Below are 21,442 nucleotides of genomic sequence, written 5' to 3'. Positions count from 1 at the left end.
TCATCTATAACATAAGATGTGGAGGAGGAGGAAGAAATAAAAATGTAGAGCTTTTGTATGGGATTGAAGCTAAGTTGCTATCAGCTTAAAATAGACTATTGCAACTATAAGATGTTTTATGTAAACCTAATGATAACCACAAAGAAGAAACTTCTAGTAGATGTAAAAAAAGATAAAGAAAAAGAAACCAAAGCATACTACCATAAAAAAAATCAACAAATCACAAACGCAGACAACAAGAGAGGAAGAAAGGAACAAAGGAACTAAAAAATAGTCAGAACACAACTAACAAAATGGCAGTAGTAAATTTTTATCAATAATTACATTAAATGTCGATGGGTTAAATGATCTAATCAAAAGACATAGAGTGGCTAAATGGATTTAAAAAACCACAAGATTTAACTATATCTTGCCTACCAGAGACTCACTTTAGCTTTAGGAACATACATAAGCTAAAAGTGAAGGGGTGGAGAAAGATATTCCATGGAATGGTAAGCAGCAGAGAGCAGGGGTGGCTATGCTTATATCAGACAAAAAGACTTTCAGTAAAAAATCATCACAAGAGACAAAGAAGGTCACTATATAATAATAAAGAGTTCAATTCATCAAGAAGACATAACAATTGTAAATACACACACACCAAACATTGGAATGTCTAAATATGTAAAGCAAATATTAACAGTACTGAAGGGAGAAATAAACAGATATACAATAATAATACGGGACTTCAGTGCCCCACTTTCATCAATGGATAGATCATTCAGACAGAAAATCAATAAGGAAACATCAGAGTTGAATAACGCTATGGACCAAATGGACCTAACAGACATATATAGAACATTACATCCAATAGTAGCAGAATATACATTCTTCTCAAGTACATACAGAATATTCTCCAGTGGAGATTATTTGTTTGACCACAAAACAAGTCTTAATAAATTTAAGATTAAAATCATATGAAGTAGCTTCTGACAACAATGGTATGAAGCTAGAGATCAATTAGAAGAGGAAAACAGGAAAATTTACAAATATGTGGAAATTAAACAACATATGCCTGAACAACAAACAGGTCAAAAAAGAAATTAAAGGGAAATCAAGAAGATAAATGAAAACGGAAACACAACACACCAAAATTTATGGGATGCAGCAAAAGCAGTTCTTGGATGGAATTTTATGGTGATAAATGCCTACATCAAGAAAAAAGGTAGATCTCAATAAGCAACCTAATTTTACATCGCCTTAACCCAACTTTATACTAGAAAGAGGAGAAAAAAACCTGAGCCCAATGTTAGCATTAGGAAGGAAATAAAGATTAGAAAAGAAATAAATAAAACAGAGACTAGAAAGATGATGGAAAAAATCAACAAAACTAGCAGTTGGTTTCTTGAAAAGATAACAATATTGACAAACACTTAGCTAGACTAAGAAAAAAAAAGAAAATTCAAAATTGTAAATGAAAGAGGAAACATTACAAATGATACGACAGAAATACAAAGGATCATAAGAGACTACTATAAACATTTATATGTCAACTATTTGGGCAACCTAGAAGAAACAAGTAAGTTCCTAGAAACATACAACCTACCAAGACTGAATTAGGAAAAAATAGGAAATCAGAACAGACCAATAATGAATATGGAGACTGAAGCAGTAATAAAAAACCTCCTAACAGGAAAAGCCCAGGATCAAATTGCTTCATGGGTGAATTCTAACAAACATTTAAAGAAGGATTAACACTAATTCTTCTCAAACTTTTCTACAAATTGAAGAGGAAGGAATACTCCAAACACATTTTACAAGGCCAGGATTACCCTGATGCCAAAGCCAGATAATGACACTACAAGAGAAGAAAATTACAGACCAGATCCCCGATGAACATGGGTAAAAATATCCTCAAAAAAAATCTAGTGAACCCAATTCAAAAGCTTATTAAAAGGATCATACACCACTATCAAATGGGGTTTGTCCCTGGGATGCAAGGTTGGCTGAGCATATGCAAGTCAAACAATGTGATAAACCACATTAACAGAATTTAACAGAAAAAGGACAAAAACCTTATGACCTTCTCAATAGGTGCAGAAAAAGCATTTGACAAAGTTCAAAATCTTTTCATGATAAAAACTCTCAAAAATTAGGTACAGAATAATGTACTTTTACATAATAAAACCTATATGTGACAAACCCACAGCTAACATCTCACTCATTGGTGAAAAGCTGAAAATTTTCCTCTAAGATCAATAACAAGACAAGGGTGCTGACTCTCACTACTTCTATTCAACACAGTACTGGAAATCCTAGCCAGAGCAGTTAGGCAAAGAAAGAAATAAAAGGCATCCAACTGGGAAAGGAAGAGTAAAATTGTTTCTGTTTGTAGATGACATGATCTTTTATATAGAAAATCCTAAAGACTCCACCAAAAACTGTTAGAACTAATAAACAAGTTCAGTAAAGTTGCAGGATACAAAATCAATATACAAAAATCAGTTGCATTTCTACAAACTAATAATGAACTATTCAAAAAAAATTAAGAAAATGATCCCATTTACAATAGCATCAAAAAGAATAAAATACTGGGAATAAATTTAACTAAGGAGGTGAAAGAGCTGTACATTGAAAATTATAAGTATTGATGAAAGAAATTGAAGAAGATACAAATAAATGGAAAGATATCCCATGTTCATGGATTGGAAGACTTAATATGGTTAAAATGTCCCATAATACCCAAAGTGGTCTACAGATTCAATGCAATCCTTGTCAAAATTCCAATGAAACTTTTCACAGAAATAGAAAGAAAACTCCTAGGGAGGCCAGCCCTGTGGCGGAGTGGTTAAGTTCGTGTGCTCCACTTCGGCGGCCCAGGGTTTTGCCAGTTCGGATCCTGGGCACGGACATGGCACTGCTCATCAAGCCATGCTGAGGTGGCATCCCACATACCACAACTAGAAGCACCCACAACTAAAAATACACAGCTATGTACTGGGGGTCTTTGGGGAGAAAAAGGAAAAATAAAACAAATCTTTAAAAAAAAAAAAAAGAAAAACTCCTAAAATTCGTATGGAACCACAAAAGACCCTGATAGTCAAAGCAATCTTGAGAAAGAACACAAAGCTGGAGGCATCACACTTGCTGATCAAACTATATTATAAAGCTATAGTAACCAAAACAATATGATACTGGCATAATAACAGAAACATAAACCAATGGGACAGAACAGAGAGCCCAGAAATAAACCCACACATATGTGGCCAACTAATCTTTGACAAGGACACCAAGAATACATAATGGGAAAAGAATAATCTCTTCAATAAATAGTGTTGAGAAAACTGGATATCCAAATGCAAAAAATGAAATTGGATTCATTTCATACCACATACAAAAATTAACTCAAAATGGATCAAAAACTTAAACATAAGACCTGAATCAACAAAACTCCTGGAAAAAGAATGCAGGGAAAAACCTGCTTGACATTGGTCTTGGAAATGATTTTTTGTCTATGACACCAAAAGCACAGGCAAGAAAAGCAAAAATAAATAAGTGGGACTACATCAAACTAAAAAGCTCTGCATAACAAAGTAAACATAGAATGAAAAGGCAACTATGGAAGGGGAGAAAATTATTTGCTGAAAATTATTAGAAAATATCTAATAGGGTATTACCATAAAAAATATATCAAAACATATATCCTACAACTCAATGGTAAAAACTCAAAAAACCTGATTAAATAATGGGCAAAGTACCTTTAGTGTAAGTGCCTGACATTAAGCTTTTAATTACTGAGACATCCGTTTCAAAAGATCCATTTTGAATAAACATATGCCAGCTGGATGACACAGCTACTAGCAAAACAGCCAGATAAGAAACTACACTGCCCTCACCCATGATATTTCCTCTTTCAGAAATCCTTGAGTAACCTAGACAAGTGACTGCTTGAGTGACCCCACTTCTCCCTTCCTGCCCCCTCACTGCCTCGCCTATGCTTTAAATCAGCCAACAAAGAGTGAACTATGAAACCCTAGATACCCTATCCTTGGTCTCTAATAAAGACAGAGCCCCAGGTCCCTGCTCTGTCTCTCTTTGCCCATGACCTCACTGTGTAGCCCTTCGGCAGACCGTGTATCCTCCTGTGAGAATAAAATCACAGGACTTGTGAGTAATAAACCTTCTTCCTCAAAGTTCCCTGATGGTTTCTTGTGTGTGGTGGCACGATGGTGTGTTGTGTAGTCATAACAAGAACCACAAGACCTGGTCCAGGCCTTAATAGGGGTTCTGATGAGGGAAATGTCCATAGAATTCACTCCATGTGATGTGACAAAACAGGACCTGAATAGACTTTTTCCAAAGAAGACATACAAATTGCCAAGAGTTACAGGAAAAGATGCTGTAACCAGCGTCACTAATCATCAGAAATTCAAATTAAAACCAAAATGAGATATCACCTCACACCTGTTAGAATGGCTATTGTCAGAAAGACAAGAGACAAGTTTTGGTGAGGGTGTGGAGAAAAGGGAACCCTTGCACATTGTTGGTGGGAATGTGAATTTGTATAGCTGCTATGGAAAACAATATGGAAGTTCCTCAAAAAACTAAAAATAGAACTACCATACGATCTGGCATTCCCTCTTCTGAGTATATAAGCGTATATCCAAAGGAAATGAAATTAATATCTTGAAGAGATATCTACACACTTATGTTCATTGCAACATTATTCACAATAGCCAAGTTATGGAAACAACGTGTCTGTAGACAAATGCATGGATTAAAAAAATGTGATATATATACATATATATGAAATGTAATATTATTTAGCCATAAAAAATAAGGAAATCCTGCCGTTTGCAACGACATAGATGAACTTGGAATTCATATGCTAAGTGAAATAAGCCAGACACAGAAAGACAAATATAACTTGATTTCACTTACATGCGGAATCTAACAAAGTAGGGCTCGTAGAACTAGAGAGCAGAACAGTGGTTGCCAGAGGCTGGGGGTGAGAGAAATGGGGAGATGGTGGTCAAAGTGTTCAAACTCTCAGTTATAAGAGGAACAAGTTCTGGGATTTGATATACAGCGTGGCAATTGTTGTTTATAATGTTGTATTATATACTTGAAATTTGCTAAGAGAGTAGATCTTCGGTGTTCTTACCACACAAAAAAGGTGACTGTGTAAGCAGATGGACACGTTAGTTAACTTTATTATGGCAATCATTTCACAATGTATACTAAATCATTGTGTTGTTCACCTTAAAAAAAAATCACATTGTACAACCTAAATTTTTACCAAAAAAATAAAAGAATTTAGACACAGACCTAATACCCTTCACAGGATGACTCCAAAGGAATCATAGGAGTAAGTATAAAGCATGAAATTATAAAACTCCTGGATGATAACATAAGAGAAAATCTAGATGACCTTGGGTATGGTGATGACATTTTAGATACAACACCAAAGGCACAATCCAGGAAAGAAATAATTAATAAGCTGGACTTTATTAAAATTCAAAACTTCTTTTCTGCAGAAAATAGCATCAAGGGAATGAGAAAGCAAGTCACAGACTGGGAGAAAATATTTGCAAAAGACGTATCTGAAAGAGAACTGTTATCCAAAATATATAAATAACTGGTAAAACTCAAACAGTAACAACTTGATTAAAAAAAATGGGCAAAAGATCTGAACAGACGCCTGACCAAAAAAGATACGCAGATGGCAAGTATACGAGAAAATGTTCAATATCATATGTCATTAGGTAATTGCACAGCAAAACGATGGCATACTACTAAGTACTTATTAGGATGGCCAAAATTTGACTATACTCAACTTTCATAGAAATTATGGCTTTATTTTCTCAATCATGGTTCATATGCCTTCATATTTAATTAAATTGTGAAATAATAAGTTTAACAGGCACAAACAGGTTTGGAAACAAACACAACTGCAGCTTGGTACAGCTATATATAAACAGCAGGTGAGTGCAGGAATGGAGAGACCCACTGAGTGTTTGGTGAGACTCTGTTATCAGTCAACATGTGTTGTATTGGGAATGGAGACCTCTGATTAATCTGGCGAATTGGTTAAGGGGAAGTTTGAGATTGAGTTTCTACCATGTTGTGTTGGAAAAAATACCTTTTTGTGAAGAAGATAGAAGTCTTTGGAAACTTAGACTCTTGCGCTTCTAATTTTAAATTTTATGGAAGTTTACTATAGGTTGAAAAATATTAAGTCAATGAGGATGAGGAAAAAATAAAGCTAATAGTGTTTGGTGGTGCAATGTGTATCACTATGCAGAAGTAAATGACATTGTGCATTTGTAAGTCTTCTGAAAAGATTGCTTGAAATTATATTATGAGGAAGATTCCTTTCACTAGCGTTATTTTCACAGGTTTTGTTTTGTTTCGTTCTTCCTCCAGAAAGTGAAAAAATGTCTCTAAATTTTTCTCTAAAATGCATTATCCAGCCATCGGGCGGTGTGACCGTGATTCACAGTCCAGTGGGAGTTAATACTGTATTTACAGCGACATGAGTTGCAAATACATCAGCCATTTTCCCATTGGTTGAGCGCTGAGGGCTGAGGGCTGAGGGAATTACTGTAGAAGGGGACCTAGAACACACATGCAACCCTAAAAATAGATGGCTGAGTAAGTTCCTACTTCAGAGATATGAACATTTAGTGTTATCAACTTCAGAAAATAGTTTCTCCCAGAATGCTCGCCTGTGTGGGTTCTCTGCAGCTGCTTTATAGACTTTGTCACCCGACCCTCCCAACACACATATGTAGTAGGCGCCTGGATCTCTACTTTGCATTCAAGGAAATTGATGCTCAGAAAAATTAAGACAATAGCAAAAGGTCTAATAGCTAATGAGCCTCTGACGTCAAGCCCAAGGTTTTTGTTCCTAAACAATCTTCTCCCTTCCTGGGTTAAAGTGTCCATGAGTACAGGTCAGTAAGATAGAAATATGCTGAAACTAACAAGGCATTGCCCTTTCAATTTTGAATGAAATTCCCTTTATGAAGGTCCTGTATGTGATGATTTATGCAAGTCTTCAGAGCTAGAAATAGCACCAACAAGGCTAATCATCGTCTCACAAATGATTTCTCATATCCATGTATTAGCTTAGAGAACAAAGCTTCTCAAAGCTTGTCATGCAAATAGAAAATTTCTATCTAAATAATTGTAATAATGAGCTCAGTTAATTTCCTAGTTATTATGTTGAGACTAGATTATTCAAAGTTTTTACTCATTTATAAGACTGTTAATTATCACTAGTATTACTTATTTTGTTTATGAAATGAAATAAAGGCACGAATGCCTGAAAACAGAAGTGTTGACTGGATAATCTCTGGAGATTATTTTGAGGCTGCAGTTATGCATAATGTTTCTTTCTTTATTAAAGAAATAAAACAAAGAACCTGGTAACTTCAGAGGGAACGTACAGAGTTTATTTGACTTCAACAAAGAGAAGGAAAACAAAACAAAACAAAATTAGGTTTTCAAAGGACTGGTTTGCCTCAAGTGTATTTGCTGTTTCTAAAATGTAGCTCAGACTTGGCATATATAAATTAGTAGATCATGGCTCCCAAGAGATTTTGAGTTGTGTATGAAAGGTAATGGAATGAAGAACAATACAGGGCCGCTTAGCTTGTGATAGAGTTGCCAATTCAGAGAATAGAATAATAATAACATTTTCCTTGACTGTTCTGCAGAAGCCCAATGTAAGTCGACAAGCTCTCAGGTGATCACTCACCTAGAAACTAGAGATGCCCATTCTCCAAACCTGCCTTTCCTCCACACCTTTGCTCGTGGCCATTTCCCCACGCACACACTGCGTTTCTTATTCCCAGCTTCACGAGTTGAATCCTTCAGAGACAACTCATTCTCAACCGCTTCCCTGAAGCCTCTCATGTACTCTTACTCAGAAATTCTCTCTCCATGCCCTGAGCTTCTAGGGAATATGTGATCTTGTAAAATCACATGATCTATATCAGTCACTGACTGAAGATTTAGTTATTTACGTACATATCTTAACTCCCCTATTTGTAAACTCTTGGAGGAAAGGAAATTTGACTTATATTTCATTGTATTTCTCATCATAATTTACAAAAAGATGTTCAAAGAGGGGAAGTGAATACCCATCTTATGAATAAATGAAATGTATGGAATGCTTTTTGCCTCCAATATTTTTCCAACTTGTTACTGATGCCTGAAATTCTATCATTAGTGATATATTTCATTGACTTAAGCCCTGTAGATTTTTCTATAAAGGCAAATAGTCCAACATTAGTCATTTGTCATTTATTATTTAGTGCAAATATATATATGAATATACATACATATATATATATACACACACACATATATATCTGGGACATTATGAGAAGATGAGGCTTTTGGGTAGTGGGAAGGGAAAGGCTGCTAAAATGGAGGAAGAGATAGTAAAAGGGGGAGCAGAAGCCTTTAAGACAAGCCAGGGGCACATCTATGTCTATGCTTTCTTTACGCCCCGCTAGGTATGGATAGTCTCATTGAGGAACTCTTCTAAGAAAACATTTTTTTATAGGTTTTTGTCCTCAAACCTAATTCCAACATGAAATTGCTCAAATCTAAGGTCTTCCTGGAACTTGGTAAGTATTGGCAAGTTTGATTCCTTCAAGCCTTTTCAAACTGGCCGGACTGTTTGTTCGGAAGCAGCTAGACCTCGGATTTGTCTTCACCACATTAAAACATTTGTCATCCTTCCGTCAATCTGTGGCAGGACACAGTTGTTATGGCTGTCTTGCCAATTAAGCCTATTTGGGGCTTTCTAATTGAAGCTTCAAATAGTGACATCTGTTCTTCATCATCCTTAATCTGTGGTCATTTTCCTGAAAGGCCAAAGATGGCCAATTCATCCTTAGACTGGAAATCAATATGCCTCTAACCTCATGTGGCCCAGAATTTATGAATAACATCCATGGCTTCATTCAGAAATGTTCCACCTTGCTTTGCTTCTTGGAAAAATAGAGATCATTCTATACTCTGCTTTCCAGATGGTTCTGTCTTTAGCCGGCATTCAGCAAGGAGCCAGAAGCCTGTTTATTAGAATAGTCCTGGGGAAATGTTCTCACTAGTGCACGGTCAGGCATCATGTCTTTCTCATCAGATGCCACTGCAAAAGGCTCTGTGCTCAAATGGAGATTCTGACAGGGTGAGCAATGACAAGCACTTTCTGGGTTGCACAGCCCTGAAAGATTTTCCGTTAAAGAGACGTTTTGGTGATAAGTTAATCTAACTTTTCTGATGGTGGTTTATATTCAGTTTAGACACATGGGATGTTGCTGCCCACTACGTAGATCCTACAAACAGCGTTATATTATCTTTACTGCATATTCATTCATCTATCCATTCTACTCTTCATCCATCAATTCATCTTGTTTTTTGATGCACTTCAAAGTGAATAGCAGACAACACTATACATCTCTCTAAATACTTCAGCATGCTTATTTTTAACTAAGTTCAAAATTTGTTTCTTCTCTCGTGACGTAATTTATAAACAACAAAATTCGCAAATTTTAAGTGAACTTTTCCTGTTTTGAAAATAAATATGTTTATGTAACTCAAACATTTATCAAGATATAGAATATTACTCTTACCCCAGGAACTTGTCATGTCTCCTACAAGTTAATTTCTATCTCTGTTCCATGGACAGAATTGTTCCCTATCCACTGTTCTGATTTTTTTCCACAATAGATTAGTTTTGACTGTTCTAGGATTTCATAAGAATGGAATCATACAATATACATTCTTGTGTAAGCTTTCTCTTATTCACTGCCACGTTTTTGAGATTCATCTGTGTTGTATATATCAATAGTTCATTTCTTTTCTATTTTTGAATAGCATTCTATTGTATAACTAAATCACATTTTATTAATTTATTCTTCTATTGATGGACATCTGAACTATTCTCAATTTCTGGCTAGCATGAATAGAGCAACTATGAACCTTCTTAGACAAGTCTTTTTATAGATTAGTCTTTCATATCTCTGATAATACATAAAAGTAGAATCGTGGGGCCACAGGTAGCTGTCTCTTTAGTTCTATAATAAACTTCCAGATCTCTTTTTTTCCCCAAAGTAATTATACAACAATGTAAGAATGTAAGAAAATTACACTTGTTCCACATCTTCATCAACACTTGATATTTTTAGCTTTTCTGGTAGCTCTATCTCGTTGTGACTTTAATTTACATTTCTTCCTTGGTTACTAATGTCAAGTGCTTTTTAAATGTGCTTATTGTTCATTCATGTACATTATTTTGTAAAGTATTCAAATTTTTTGTCCATTTTTATTTTGGGCTATTTGACCTTTTATTATAAAGCTGTATTGTTTCTTTATATGTTCTCAACACCAGCCTTGTGAGTACTTTTTCTAGGCTAGCCTACTCATTTTTGTAATGGCATCTTTTGTTTCACACAAGCTTTACATTTTGGTAAAATCTAAATTCTCCGTCTTACATTATTGGGTTACTGCTTTCTGTGTTCTTTCTCAGAAAGTACATTGCTTACACCAAAGTAATGAATGTGTTCTCCTATGTTTTCCTTTTAAACTCTAATTTTTGGATGTAGTACAAGAAAGCAGTCAAGATTTTTCTCCTCAACATAAATATTTGGTTGTTCTAGCACTATTTGTTAAAAAACCATTCTTTTTCCCATTGGATTGCTTTGACACCTTTGTGGAAAAATCTAACGTTTACATAAGTGTTGGTTTATTTTGAGCATTCTACCATTGATCTGTTTCTCTATAGTTTGGCAATACCATACTGTTTTTATTATTGCACTTTGGTAGTAAATCTTGAAATCAGATAATGGAAGTCCTACAACTTTGTTCTTGTTTTTTCAGGCTTGCTTTGAATATTCTAGGTCTTTGTAGTTCCATACATGTTTTAGGTCAGCTTCTAAGGTTCTCCAAAAAACCTTGTTGGAAATAATGGCTGGGATTGTGTTGAATCTATAGACTAATTTGAAGAGAATTAATATCTTTGTAATATTGAATATTCTAACCTATGAACATGGCCTGTCTCTCCATTTATTTGGGTCTTCTTTATACTCTCAGCAATATTATTCTTTTTAGTGATAACATTCTGCACATCATTTGTTAAATTTATTTGTAAATGCTTTATGTTACTTGATAAGTGCTATGTTAATTTCATTTCCAATTATTTTTTATTGGTATATAAAAATAAAATTAATATTAATATTTTAACCTTGTATTCTATGACCTTTCTAAATTCACTAATTAGTTGTAGAAATTTTTGGTAGATTCCTTAGGACTTTCTGTATACTCAATGATGTCATCTGAAAATAGCATCAGTTTTGCTTCTTGCTTCCCAATCTCTATGCCTGCTATCTCTTTTTCTTCTCTTACTACAATTTTAGAGTCACAGTGCAATAAACATTCAATGAGTAGTGATGAGAGTGGACATCCTGATCTTAGGGGGGAAAAGTTAATTTTACTATTATGTATAATGTTAGTTGTACAGTTTTTATAGTTACCCCGTAATTAGATTGAGGAGTTTCATTTTGTTACTTATTTGCTGAGAGTTTTTATCATGAGTAGTTGCTGAATTCATTAAGTAATTTTTTTTGCAAATACTGAAATGATAATATGTTTTTTATTTCGTTATTTTGTTAATATGGTGAATTCCACTGATTGATTATCAAGATTCAACCAATCTTGCATTCCTTGGATAAACTCCACTAGGACATGATGTATTATGTCTTTTATATATTGCTGGATTTGCTCAAGAAATATTTCATTAAAGAATTGTATGTCTATGTTAATGAGGTATATTGGCCTGTAAATCCCACTCGCCCCTCCCTTTTTGGCAATATCTTTTTGAGTTGTACTAAGATTTAGCTAGCAGATTTATCCCTTCAGCAGATGTCCTCTCAAGTATCAATGGTCAGAACTGGATCCTATGCCTTTACCTATACCAACTACTGACAATGGGATGGTTTCCTAAGCTTGATTTAGACGATGAAGGATGTGCTCCTGAGAGTGGGGCTGCTACTAAAGCTGTGTGGAAGGGCATGGCTATCCAATCAAAATCAGGTTTTTTTTGGAGGGGGAAAAGAAATAGTTCTGACAAGTATTGCAACTATATACCACAAAAAGATGTTATTATATTATCCCCTTTGACAGAGGGAACAAAAAGAAGTTTAAGAGGTTGAGTTGCTTGCCAAAGGTACATAGCCAGCCAGTAGAAGATCCAGAATTATAGCATAAGGAAAACAATATCACTCTAGATGTCAGGAATCCTGTTATAACCTAGTTGTATCATGAAATAACTATTGGATCTGTAGCTATTCACCCAAACTCTCTGGTTCTGTTTCCCGTTTCAAAATGAAACTTTAAAGTAAGTTCTATGAATCAGAAATTTCACAGTCAAAGACAGATTTCCACACCATGCTCCCCAAATTTTTATTGAATTGATTAATGAACTATTTGTGACCTGAAATATCAGAAACTGACTGGCAATACCAATTGTATTGAAACATTAAGCTACTAGAATATTGGTTTTGTGTAACAAACTTGGAGCAGGAAGAACTGTGGTCTGGGAGATGAGTTAACATGACATTCCATCTTCATTTTTCTTTTGTAAAGATCTTATGATTTATATAGTTTTAAATTTCTGACTACTTTGAGTATAAAGGAATAAAGCATCAAGATTTAAAATTATGAAGGAGACATTAAGGTAATGAAAAGAACATAAGCGTATCTGATTTTGAATCTTGGTTCTGTCTCTTCCTAGAGAACTCAGACCGCATCACTTAACCTCTTGACTCAGATTCTTTAACAGAAGAGGAGAAAGAGAGTCTGGTGAAGGTAAAAACTTATCTCTCAAGGTTGTATGAAACTTATAAGATAATATATGTAAAATTAATAGCAAACTATCTGTACCCAGGAGGTGCTCAATGCTTGTTTGTCTGTCTCCCAATTTTGCTTGTGAATGATGTTCATAAATGTGCCTCACAGTGAAGTGGATATTTCTGAGCTGGTCTGGACAACTTAGAAGCTTTGGTTACTAAATATTTTGGTAAAAACTGAGAAACTCCTTCTCTGCGTGCCTAAAATTAATCCAGAGGTAGAGAAGGGGGTTAAGGGAGGGAGCTGCAGCGTTGGAATTGCATCTCCATGGTTTTGTGTAATGTGCCTCACTCCCACTCCCTCCTGATCCCAATCCTGAGATAAATAACTTAAAGAAAAATTCTCAATTGATTTTGATGTCAGCCTTTTATTGTTAGGAGAACTTTCAGCTGCAAGTAACAGAAAACCCAACTACCAATGGCTTAAGTAAAAAGAGTTTATTTTCTCACATAACAAGAAATATGTCACAGCTTGTGTTGGTTCAGCAGCTCAAAGGTATCAGAGCTGACATTTCTGAAGTTCTCTTGACCTTATCTTCATTTTCACAGTACTCCAGGCATCAAGCTCACGTTCAAGTCGTAAAGTTGCATTCCCAAGTATGTGTGTCCCCTTTTCTAGGGAAGCAAGAGTTTCCCATATGTCCCCCAGCAGACTTCTGCTTTAGTCTCTTTGGCCAGAAGGATGTGACATGACCATCTGTAGCTGGAAGGGAGACTGGATAAGTCAGTTTACGTCCTCCAGCTTCTATGGAAGGGAAAAGGTTAGTTCATGGTGGATGTGGGCTAACCAACCAGCTGTAAATGCTCTCATCTCCCTTATCAGGTACTTGAGAACTTCTTCTTTAATGGGGTTTTTCATCTTCTGCACAGTTAGAAATTTATTCCTGGGTGGAATTACATAGCTGTGGGAGAAAAATAAATTCTACCTGAAAGGTTAAGTTTCCATGGAATAGTTAGAGCTAACCTTAACCCTACATGTAGTAACTGATTTTAGGAATCTGGGAAGCTAATTAGTACCCTCCCTAATTCTTCTTCATCCACTTATTCATACTTGAATTTTCTGTTTCATCCTTAATAAGACTTTTATTCTAATTAAATTTATTTTAATTAGAGCATCTTCAAGGTGGCCCTGTGGTGTAGTGGTTAAGTTCACATGCTCTGCTTCAGTGGCCCCAGGTTTGAATGTTCAGATCCCAGGCATGGACTTAGCACCACTTGTCAAGCCACACTGTAGTGGCATCCCACATAAAGTAGAGGAAGATCGGCAAGAGATGTTAGCTCAAGGCCAATCTTCCTCACAAAATATATATACGTATATAAATATATATATGTAGAGAGAGAGAGAGCATCTTGGATGTGACAGTTGAAGATGTTAACCAGAATTTTGCAATTTCCCTTCAAGTAAGGAGCTCCCAGTAGATTTTAAAAAGGATTCAGAAAAGCATTAAGGCACCAAAGGGGATGAAATGTGGGAACTAAAGACAAATTTCATCCCTTTGCCAATTTTGTCCAGAACTAATTATTATGTGTAATTCATCGTAATGGTTTGTACATTATCTATTCCTAGCCAGTAGCTGAATTGGATTCTTTGCTTCCTTTTTCAAGCGAGTAGATACCAACCAATACATGTCCCTAGCTTATTACCTGTTACTCTCCCCTAGAAACCAAAGTGACTTTCCTTACTAGTCTCAAAATATGCTGTGCATTTTCCGGCTTCTACATGATCACTCAGAGTATGTCCCACCCAGGATGCCCTCGTTGTCCACTGAAATCTTGCTCATTGGTCAGTGGCACTTTCAAATACTTCCTTGTCTGTTCATCCCCCTTAGAGTATCTCAGCTGGAGTTTCCTTTTGTGGCACTACTCATATGCTACCTGCTATGGCAGCTATTGTGTCACAGCCCTATTAAATCATAACGACCTTTACTCAGAGAGTGACAATCGGCCATCTCTGCAGTACCTACCATGACAACTTTCACATTACAAGCACTTCATTTTTATTCTATTTGTTTAATTTTTACTCTATTTGTAGAATAAAAGGAATAATACTGTGACTTGAAAAATCACTAGCCTGAACAAATTGAAAATCTCCTAAATCCCCTTCAGCTCCATCATCAAATGGTATGTGTATAATTTTTTAATGAACACCTCGCTTACGATATTTTGTGTTTGAGTTGTTGCTGTTGTTGTATTTTAGAGATATCATTGAAAGTAATAAATGAAGAAGGACAGTATTCTCTAGAATAGACAGAAAAAAAGAATTCTGAACTTTTGGCACTAAAATACATGATGGCCAGTAATTTATTTAGATACCTTTCTCAGAGAGCTAAGTTGGTCATCTTGGTTACTTGTTCTAAGCGATGTTTCTTGGTGATATTGTAGCAACTCTTCCATCTGGTGATAGCCAGTAGTTGAACTGGACTCTTTTTCTTTGCCAAGAGAGTAAATGACTTAATAAAACTGAAATATTTCTATGTAATATTAATAACATGTCATTTTTCTTCCTGGTAGGTCATTTGCTCCAGGCAAGAAGACTCATAGGTAATGTTTCCTGTCCTTCATGGAAAATTAACTCAAAACAGATCCACACTAAATGGAAGAGCCACTCTGTGGAAAGATGATATGTGACTATTGGTCACAGAACCATTGGTGGTTCAATGGTTCTGAGGGTAGCACAAAGACATGTTATTCCTGAGTTCTGCTGATGTCTAAAGATGTTGCCAATACGCTAAATGGAAACCAGCCAGATCAAATCGTTATGAACAAAATATCACAGAGAGAAAATTAACTTTTAAAAAATTTAATACAAATAAATGGTAATTCCCAATTTTCTTACCCTTAGGAGCACTTCCATCTTGATACTTTAAAATTTTCAGGTCACTTAGGCTTTGCATTTTTTTAAACAGATTTCTTTCTATTATGTCTTGATGCAGTTATTTGTCACCCATAGAACCTAGGAAGTCCACGATCTTCAGAAGCAGAAACAATCCTAGGCTAGGAATAAAATAATTTCTAAAGATTCTACCAAAGTCCAAAATTGTTCTTGAATTAAAGGGATGCTAGACATAACTGAAGCAAAGGAGAATTTCCACCAGTAATTTCAGAGGTGTAGGGCTGCTAATTTTCCCCTTCTGCCATTATCAGTGCTCCTGAGACTGTGTGTGAGCCCCCAAGTAGAACCCTGGAAAAAGCCAAGCTAAGGGGGAGACATTTTAGACCGCTCCAAGAATTCAAAATGAAACGGAACGCTGCCTGCCTCACCTCCACCCCACAAATGAAGATCTTTCAATTACAAAATTTCCATCCCATGTCTTTTCCAAATCCTAACCTACAAACATTGTCCTCCGTCTCTTCCTCTTGTTCAGACTTGGATTCCTTTCAGACCTGTGGTGCCGTCTTTATTTCACGAAATCAGGATTCCTTACCTTCTGAAGACTGAATGACTGATTTGGAGAATGATCCTTCTTTTGCCAGAGCGTCAATAAATTTTCCAAGACTGTGTTCCTGAAATAGCTGAAATAATTTTAAGGCCAAACTCCATAGACATTACATTTTATTATCCTAGAAAGAACCACAAGACGTTAGTCACTGCTAGTTGCATTCCTATGCTATGAAAGACTTTTATTACTCTGTTTCTATATTTATGAGTGCCCCAGTTTTCCTAACATTATTTAGAACAACAAGCCACCATGCTTCTATACTATCACCCATTCTGTGCCACAGAGACTCTGCTAAGCTGAGTGGACACTTTAGAAGTTCCTGGTTCTGAGTCCTCTGAGGCTTTGTGTGTCCTTTAGCTCTGGTTTGTGGTCAGTGGCCAGGACAAAGTGTTTTAGTTCTTCAATCTCAGAGGCTTTTGAGTCTGGGAATCCATCAGCAAGTACCCTGGGCTCAGTCTTTGGTAAGTGTTCATCCCTGTGAACGATCTCCTTCCACTTCATCATGGTGTTCTTGGAAGGCCCTCAACAAAAAGGTCAATCCTACAGTGAAAAGAAAATATACCACCTTACTCATCTCAAATGAAGACACGGTAATAGCATAGGCACTTTCATATTCTGCTTTGTCACACTTGCATTTATACTGTGACCATTTTTAATATCCTTAAATATCTTTAAAATGGGTTGAATAGTGTTTAATTTTCAAAATATGACTACAGTTTACTTAAATTTTGACATTTAGATTTATTATTATAGTTTTTAAATTTCATTTTAACATTAACATTTAATATTAATCATAGAATTACATTAAGCATCTTATTCTTAATTATTTTTATTGTTGTTGTTTTATTTTTGGCCTTATCTTGGATTTGAATATCAAAGTGCTAACAGGGGTTGTTTAACTTTCTCTTTATCTTATCTCATATTCATCCTGAGGCTGTTTGGGAGTAGAAGTGAAAATAAAATAGAGGAAGAAGCTTCTCGTTTTCTAAGCAACTTTTTGTTGGTTCTGTAGAACAAAGTAGGAGAAAGGCTGCTAGGTGCTGATCGGGCTGGCTCCCTTGGAGCTGGCAAAGGAAAGAGTCCCTGCGGCAGTAGGAGAGGCCTGAGCATCCATGGCTTCATGGAGGCAGTTGAGAGGACAGTGGACGCTCCTCATTTTGAACTCAGAGATGGAGACTGTCTTGAATCTGCTCTGTCTTAAAGTGGTTTAAACCCTTGGATCATACGGTTGGATGTAACAGTGACATGTAAAGCGAAAGTCAGTTTAGACAATGGGTCTTTCCTTGGGCAGTGGCTTTCCACCCTATTGGTCTGTGAGGCCACCCCACTCCTCTTCTCAGTACTTCAGTGTTAATGTTGATTAGATGGTTATTACTTGGTCCTACATATGTCTTTTCCTTTATGTGCCGTCACACCCTGTAACTACACCTCTGGCATCCTGGGTCACTTCCCCTGGCCCACCTCCGATTTCAGCCATAATTGTGATGAGAGTTCAACAAGCCTTAGAGTTGTCTTGCACTGACAACATCCCACGTCAAAAGTGCACCATGTGTCTTTTCAATTTCTGCTCCAGGGCTTTCTCCAACTCTGCAGGAGCCTATAAGATCTTACTTGGCCCATGCACAAACTCAGTTCAGAAATTCAGGGTAGTTAATATTTACCAACAAATATGGGGTGAGAGCTGGTGTATAAGGATTACAGCCTCCCATTCTCTGTATCATTAAGTGGCAAGTCTAGGAAATATTTTGCATACTTTTCTTGATGTTCTTATTACCCACAGTAGAGACTTTGAAAATATTCCCTTATATTTTCTTCTCCTCTTTCCTTGTTTCACTCTCCTCACTACTTCACTCTGTGTCCTGAGATTGTTTTCTAAATAAAACATCCTCACCCAAATCCTTGTCTCAGCCTCTGCTTTCAGGAAACCCAAACTAAGACAGCTGGCACAGAAGTGGTCCTGAAAAGCCGCTTCTCAGAATTAGATTGAAGAACTGGTTCACTCATCAGTCAGGAGCTGTAAGGATGGCATTACTGGTGATAAGTGGAGAGGTGATAACCTCTAGGATGGTCATAGCTGCTGGCAAGTTGTAGCATTACAATTACTAAGATGCTCATCTGTGTTGGATTCAGAAGAGGTACAGATAAAAGGAGAAGTGAGGGTGTCTAGCAGAGGTTAACTTGCTGTAAACTGTGGGCCACCTCTGATCCACTGCCTAATTTGGTACATAAAGTTTTATTAAAACACAGTGATGCACATTGATTTATGCATTATTGATGGCTGTTTTTATGCTATGACAGCAGAGTTTGATACTTGCAACAAAGATAATAAGGTTAGCACAGCCTAAAATATTTACCTTCCGGTCCCTTAGAGAAAAAGTGTGCTGACACTTAATGTATAGCATGGGTTAATCTCAGCCAGGCTGGATGGCATGCTCACTGATTGTATGCTTATCTCCAGAGGTGCCTGCAGAGTGTTACTGATCCTTGACCAAAGCTACAAAATGTACTGAGATCAATTATATTTTTCAGCCATGAGTCTGTGAGTTGTTTTGGAACAGGATGTAATTACCTGTCAGCATTGTATAGTAATAATAATTGGATTGACCAATTATGACTTTGCAGCTGGTTTCAGTAGAACCAGGGAGGTTTCAGTGTTTGAGGCTGGGCACGAGGCTGGGCACATGGCTAGAATGTGCTTACGTAGATAACTCACTGAAAAAGACCCCATGAGCATAAATTAGTGCTGCTGGTATCAGAAGTAGAATTACTGAAAAGATCCCTGATTCACTGTATGGAGAAGTGGCTAAGACTGTTTGGGGGGAAAAAGAGGAAAGATGATATTATGGACTTAATGCCTGTGTCCCCCCACAGTCTGTATGTAGAAACCTTAATTCCCAATGTGATCATATTTGGAGGCGTAAGCTTTGCGAGGTAATTAGGATTAAATGACGTCATGAGAGTGGAGCCCTCATGATGGGATTAGGGTCCTTAGAAGAAGAAGAGAGACCAGAACGCGAGGTCTCTCTCCATATGTCAATACTGAGGAAAGGCCATGTGAGCCCACAGCGAGAAGGCAGCTATCTACAGCCAGGAAACTGGGCTCTCAGCAGACCCTGAATCTCCCAACACCTTGATTTTAGACTCCCCAGTCTTCAGAGCTGTGAGAAGTAAATTTCTGTTGCTGAGGCCACCCAGTGTGGTATTTTGTTCTAGCAGCCTAAGTAGATGAATACAGATGAAAAGAGAAAGGAAAATGAAATCTTCATGCCTGAAATGGTTACTAAGTCATCCTTGGCTTGAAAGGGTAAAGACTTTGTGCTCTGTGATGGGGGAAAACTTATCAAGGGCATTTAGCAATGATAGATATGGAGCCTGGGGAAACGGAAAAATGGACTAAGGGGCCAGCCTGGTGGTTAAGTGCACACGTTCTGCTTGGCGGCCCGGGGTTCACCGGTTCAGATCCCGGGTACGGATATGGCACTGCTTGGCAAGCCACGCTGTGGTAGGCGTCCCACATATAAAATAGAGGAAGATGGGCACGGACGTTAGCTCAGGGCCAGTCTTCCTCAGCAAAAAGAGGAGGATTTGCAGCAGATCTTAGCTCAGGGCTAATTTTCCTCAAAAAACAAAAACAAAACGAAAAAAGAAAAATGGACTAAGAGGGATATATAGGTTGACAGCAAAGTGGCAAAGAGTTTTATTAATTACTTCATTGCTGCTAGTCAAGAGACACCTAAGATTAAGTTTTCTGCACTTTGGCCAGCAAGCTCCAACCAAAGGAATTTGAACAGGTATAATATTTGAAAGGAAAGCTACTCCTGTTTGATCTCTAATAACAAAAAGCATGATACATGTGGGAAATGTTGTAGGACAAGAGAACATGGAAAGTAGAGGATATACAGTTAAGAAACTGAGCAACTTTATTGATGGGTATGAGCAGCTCCTTGGGAGCCATTGTTAAGACTTTTATTTAGAATTAGTTTTCAATGAGTGGATTCTCTGGCTCTGGCTGAATGGAAAATAGGTGTGATTAATTACAAGAACTAAAATTAGCAGCCATTTTTGCAGAGTCAAAAACCTCACAGGAGGGACAAACATCCAACCTGTTGTATTGGATTCAAGGAGGAGCGTATCATACCTATGAGGAAAAGTGGAGCTGCCCCACCCCATCTGCTGAAACTTGGCCACACAGTGGCAATGACTTACTACCTAGTGAATGAGAGAGTCCCGTGTCTTTACTTTTCAAATCCCATCCCATATAAATGAGAATGGGTGAGGGAGAAGGTACTATCCAGACCACTCTTGCTCCCAGCAATATGAGTCAGCTTATGGACTTACTTGGAGGCAGGGACATTTGATTTAAAATAAATGACTGCTGGAAGGTAAAATAATTGCCACCACTAAGCTTTGGGGTATTGCAGCAATATGTAGCAATTAGACGACTAATACAATGTCCCCTGGTGGATTGAAATGTGAGGTCTTTGGCAAACTCCAGTAGGAGACAGGGCTTATACCACTAGGAATCTGGAGGAGGGCTATGCTTTCTCTGGCAGAGAATTTATCATCATTTGAGAAGCAGGTCTTGGTGTCATACTGGACCCTGGAAAAGATTGCGTGTCAGGTCACGGGACACCAAGTAAGTTACTATAAACCTGAGCTGCCCTTCATGAATTGGATAGTATCAGACTCATGAAGTGACAAGGCTGGGTGAGCACAGCAGCAATGCACTGTGCATATCTGAGATTGGGCCTAGGCAGGTATGGAAAACACAAATTATTTGAATTGGCATCCCAGACTCCCATGACACCTACCTTTATTGAACAAATGCTTCTTCAATTCACCTTTCTCATGGAAGTTTTCCTAAGGCCAACTGATAGAAGAAGGAGATACTTGGGACTAGTTCATGGGTGGGTTTATAAAAATATTCTCACTGTGCTTTGAATGCTGCAGAACTATAGCCCCACTCAGGCATGTCCTGAAAGACGGCGGTGGGGAACACCACCAAATGGGGAAAATCTTTGAGTGGTGAACTTGACATCTCCTTTGTGTAGTTAGAGAAGTAGCTTACAGTAAGGATGCAAACAGAATGCTGGCCCAGTGGTG

At 37.1% G+C, this 21,442-nt stretch overlaps 1 long non-coding RNA gene across 1 annotated transcript in view; it reads left to right on the top strand.

Moving 5' to 3' along the window:
* LOC138924671 (uncharacterized) overlaps nt 1–15,726 on the top strand; it is a 69,092-nt gene extending 53,366 nt beyond the window's left edge. Inside the window, exons 2-4 of the long non-coding RNA XR_011439724.1 lie at nt 12,785–12,858; nt 14,932–15,020; nt 15,411–15,726. This is a non-coding gene — a long non-coding RNA (uncharacterized lncRNA). The remainder of the gene's footprint in view (nt 1–12,784; nt 12,859–14,931; nt 15,021–15,410) is intronic.
* The last annotated feature ends 5,716 nt before the right edge of the window (nt 15,727–21,442 follow it).

Source organism: Equus caballus, chromosome 6, assembly GCF_041296265.1.
Source record: "Equus caballus isolate H_3958 breed thoroughbred chromosome 6, TB-T2T, whole genome shotgun sequence".
Taxonomy (NCBI): Eukaryota; Metazoa; Chordata; class Mammalia; order Perissodactyla; family Equidae; genus Equus; species Equus caballus.
This window is presented reverse-complemented; position numbering and strand designations above follow the sequence as displayed.